Below are 5,148 nucleotides of genomic sequence, written 5' to 3'. Positions count from 1 at the left end.
GTTGAAGAATAGATAAACAAATTGTGGTACATATACACAATGGAATACTACGCTACCTTGAAGAATAACAAGGAGGCTGTAAGCCACTGCCTAACATGGACAAACCTTGAGGACATTATGTTGAGTGACATTAGTCAGTCACAAAATGAGAAATACTGCATAGGACCACTACTGTAAAAGACTAAGAAAATGAACCCATAATAAAGGGGATGGGGGGGGATTCTTTGCTGGCTACTGGGACGTGGGGGGAAGTGGGGTAAGGGGAGGGATGGGAAGGTGTAGCACAGGGTAGGGAATAGACACAGGATAGTTTGGGTGCTGGGGAGGTTTGCAATACACAAGAAGGGGGATGGGAATGGAAGAACAAAGCGGATGGCAGAACAATTAGGCAGGTTTGCATGAACTAAGTGGGACAGAGGTAAATAATTATGTATGCACAACATTGGAACAACAGGGCTCTGGGATACAGGAATTGAGAGATGGTTGGAATAGGGAAAAGGGGGAAAATAATGCTAAGATGCTTGGCTGTCTTATGAATCTTGGTTTCCCTGGCATACCATTATAAATTAGACACTTGAGGGGGAAAGAAAGGAATAGCCATAAATATCACCATAGAAAGCTTGTAAGTCCATCTTCTATCTATGACTGATTGGAATACCTAAAATGGGGCTACAACATGCCCAGTGAAGGAGGCTTCCTGCAGAGCCTCTGCATTACACAGGACCATAGGTAGAATCCAGAACAGCATCCAGAATCTTCTGAGGTGGGAAATTTCCACTTGAAAGGACAAGCAGACCAGCCTGGAGTGGCTAGAAGAACAGAAGATCCTTCTTGAAAGGAAGACTGAAGGGAAAAATACAAAACAATATAGACAGACCGACTGATTACTACAAGAACAAGCAAGTTACTCGCCTAGGAGACATCAAGGCAAGTTGTTGGATCCCCTTAGAGCAAACCCCTTTCAAGACTAAGACTCAATGGGAATACACATTCTGATTGGTGACCACATTCATCACCAATAAGGGGAAGTAAGGGAAAAACAGCTGATAAGAAGAGAGGGCATATGTACAAGAACACCCACACTTGCAGATAATACCCACTTGAACTGGCTTCAATGACTAGATGATCAGAGTTCAACTAGACAAAGAGGAGGGGAAAAAAGAGTAATCTGATACAATATGATGAACTTGATCTACACCTATGGTTGCAGTAGCTCAAAAGAGGGAACAAATCTTTACAGCAAGGATCATTCCCACCCCCTCCACACCCAGAGTAGACAGGGATGGGCAACTTGGACATTGGCTACCCAAAATGGGGGGTGGGGGGTTACAAATGCAAGAAGTGACTGGCTTACAAGCTTTCAAGAGGGAACCTAGATCCAGAGGGTCTGGAGGAAGGTAGAATCTCCACTGAGTAGTATCCAATCTGTCTAGGCGGGACTGATGAAATGAAATGCAGATGGGGCTTTTGTGATACAATAGTGAATAATTGTTATCAAGACTGATTGTGAGGGTTGAAAATGTAAAGGTAGACATTTTATAATAATGAGGGGAGTGATTAACTTTGGAGTCTAAGAGTGATGGTCCTGGGACCATCAAGGTAGAAGAGGAGAGCGGGAGAAGTAGTGACGCCAGAGATAGAGGCAGAGATGATGAAGGCAGAGACGATGATGTGGAGAGATGGAGCAGCTGTGGACTTTAGACCCATAGAGAGAGAGGGACTGTGTGCTGACAACCGGGGTTGTGGAGGGTGGGCAGGCTTGCAGGGTATACCTTGTGGTTGGTTGATGATGCATGGAGGGGATTGTTACCACAGCAATGAAACAATATACAATAGGATGAATGTAAAACTAATGTTATCCCATGTAAACTATCATATAATGCACAAGAAAACATAAAACAAAAAAAATGAACTCAACACAGGAAAACATGTGAAACAAAGAAGCCAGAGGCATCACAAAAAAGTACACATAGCAAAATGTCTGCGATCAATTCATACCTAGTGACAATTACACTGAGTGTCAATGGATTCAATGCATGAGTCAAGAGACAGAGAGTAGCAGGATGGATAAAAAAACAGGATACTTCAATATACCTTCTACAAGAGACACACCTTACACACAAAAGTAAACACAGATTAAAAATTAAAGGATAGAAAAAATATAGTAAGCTAATGGCAAAAATAAGCAGGAGTGGCAATATTAATTTCTCATAAAACAGACTTCAAGGCAAAAGCCAGTGTAAGATACAAAGAAAGACACTATCTCATGATTAAAGGATCAATGGAACAAAAGAATAATAAATATCTATGCTCCGAATGAAAGAGCCTCAAAATAAATAAATCAAGCTCTAATACAATTGAAAAAATAGACAACTCTAGAAAGTTGGTTTGAACTGCAAGTTTGCCAGTTCAAATACACCAGAGATTCCTCAAAAACCCTATACAGGGTCACTATGAGTCAAAAGTGAATTACATGAGTCATGTAATTATCCAACACCTTGTTTTATATTTACAGTAGCCAAAAGATGTAGGGGATATTTTCAAACCCCTCTGTACAAATGAGTAGATTATGGTTCAGAGATATTAGGTAATGTTCCCTATTCATATAACTAGTAGAGGCAGAACCTACATATGAAATCCAATATTTTCCATCTAAAACATGTGCCCTTGATCTCTGTGCTTTACTTGTAATAGTCAAAAACAACCAATAATGCAAAAAGAATCATGGCACATGATTGGAAATGTTTATTATGCAATGACTTGTACTTCCTCTGTACTGAGTCAGAATAACGACAAAGTATCAAATAGATAAAATCCCTAGGAAATTACCAGGCAATTTGGCCTATAACAACTTTCCAAAATATAACACTCAGTATTTTAAAATGAACATTCTGATGGAATTATTTTAGGAAGTAATTTCGGCTGGCATCATAAGTATCAGTCTCATTTCTCCTTAGATATTGGTAACATGTATTCTATCATCAACATCTAGCTATCTATCTATCCATCTATCTATCAACACAGGATATATGGCAAAAAGATTTGGGTGATTCATTAAATGCAAGGCTTTGGCAGCACATATGGGGAAGTGTTTATAAAGCAGTTTAGGAAACAAGACTACAACAAATTCAGGTTAATATTCTTCCCAGAACCTGCTGGTTCCCATCCAGATAGGGTTATAGACAGATGCTTCATTTTGGAAATGCTGAAAATGCAGAGCTGCTATTCTTGGTTGCATCAATTCAGATTTGAGTTTTACTTAAAGCCTAATTCATTTATTGTTTAGTTTTCTCTACAGTATTTTGGGGTTGGTAACTATAGAGCATAGAACATTATCAACAAAATAGTAATGTTTCCCTTAAGCCAAGCTCTGTAACCAATATCTGGAACAAAGACTAAACAGTGCCCACACTCAAGTCATTAAGAAAACTGCCAGTACAGGATTACTGACTGGAAGCAATATTAGGTGGAATTTTAAATGGTGGGGTTTTTTTTTTGTTTTGTTTTTTTTAATAAGGCAGAATCTGGACCCCCTTACTGGTTTTTGACCAATAATCTTTGCCAAAGAATTAACTTTACTTCAATGTTTTGTCTCCAAATTTTACCTCATGTTATTTGGGAGATTGCTATTATTTAAATTATACAAGCCACCCTCACTTGCCAAGAGCTCTTTGTCACCCTCTTTATAAAACTAGCTGAATTTTGGTCAAATTTTAATGAAAGAAAAAAACATGGCTGTCTCTGTAGGTCATTGGGGTAAAGAGAATTTGGGAACAATGAGGAGTTACTGGACCTAAAACTGGCAGGCAGACCAGCTCTGCTAAGTTTTAAACCTAATTAACTCCTTTTGCTTTGCACTCTGACCAAATTTGGCTCAAGCAAGCTCCATCAGATCTGAGAGATGTCAAGTGATGCCACCATCCATCAGCAACCAGGAGGAATGCTGGCCACTGGACAGGACAGCTTGCTTTGGCATTGGTGGTGAGTCTGGTCTTGGGATTAAACATGGCTCATAATGTTCTTGGAAGGCAGAGAAGTTTCTTCTGGCTTTTCAAGGTGGTTGCCATGGAAGGTAGAGGGCATTTCTGGGGAAGCCATTTGCCCCACTGCTTTTGCAGAGGCTGCTTCTCTGTCTCCAATCTCACAGGGAGAAATAGTCATGTCTGCTTTCAAATCAGCTGTGCACACACAGAGGGCTGTGTATCCCCTTTATTATGTGGTAATGTGCTATCAGTTCCCCAGGAGGCAAGCTGGTTCTTTTGTGTCAGACACAATCATGAGCCATGAAGAACTGATGGATAGAGAGGAGAAAGAGGCACAAAAGACATGAGATCTTGGAAGGAAATTTTTAAAACAACCACCCAATTACTGAGTTTTTAGCTTGTGCCAAACCTGGTACTAAGTGTCTAGTATCAATTTTTTTTTTTTTTTAATTGAAGCCTCATAACAACCCTAGGAGATTTGGGATGATTAGCTTCATTTTATAGCTCCATTGGTCACTTGTTGAAGCTTGCAAGCTTTTGAAAAACAGCTTGACTAAAATCTGGCTATTGAGATTGCTCTTCAGTTAACCAAAATTCTCTTCACTGGAATCCCATACAGACAGTTTAGGATTTCCAGGAGCACAGCCCCAGTGTGCGCCAGCTGGCACTGGAGGCAGCCAACATTCTTTTGGGCTGCACACCCGTGATGGGAAGCTGGAGCCCAGCCTTCTGCACAGCTGGCTTACGAGCAAGCCTCTATTTTCCCCCTGGAACTTCATCTGTCTGCAGGTTTATGATACTCAGGCCTTTTGTTAAATCTGGCTAGACTTTAAATGAGAATAATACTTTGCACATCTACCAGGCTTGTTACCTGAAACTATTAAAAGATTTTACAAAGTATCTAAATCAGTCACCATCTCCATCTACTATAGGTATTTCAACCATTTGGGGAAAAGGTAAACATTAAAGTAAATTTTGTAATTTGGTGGAAGGGCTGGTAGCTGAACCATTGATTCCTAGACATTGTGCAAGTTTTAATTAAAGCTTTGATAGAGGAATGTGTGCTTTGTTTACCATTTCAAAATCAGTGACATTGATGTGCCAGCCAAACCATACTTGCTTTTCATGATGATCAATTTCCGCTGAAAGCAGAGAAGATAGCAAT

At 39.9% G+C, this 5,148-nt stretch overlaps 1 pseudogene; it reads left to right on the top strand.

Annotated features, from left to right (window-relative positions):
* The window catches only part of LOC102832551, a 12,739-nt pseudogene extending 7,940 nt beyond the window's left edge, over window positions 1-4,799 (top strand).
* Window positions 4,800-5,148: the final 349 nt, after the last annotated feature.

The sequence above is a fragment of the Chrysochloris asiatica genome, unplaced genomic scaffold (assembly GCF_000296735.1).
Source record: "Chrysochloris asiatica unplaced genomic scaffold, ChrAsi1.0 scaffold00147, whole genome shotgun sequence".
In the NCBI taxonomy this organism is placed as follows: Eukaryota; Metazoa; Chordata; class Mammalia; order Afrosoricida; family Chrysochloridae; genus Chrysochloris; species Chrysochloris asiatica.
The sequence above is the reverse complement of the archived record's forward strand: the minus strand, read 5'-3'. Positions and strand labels throughout refer to the sequence as shown.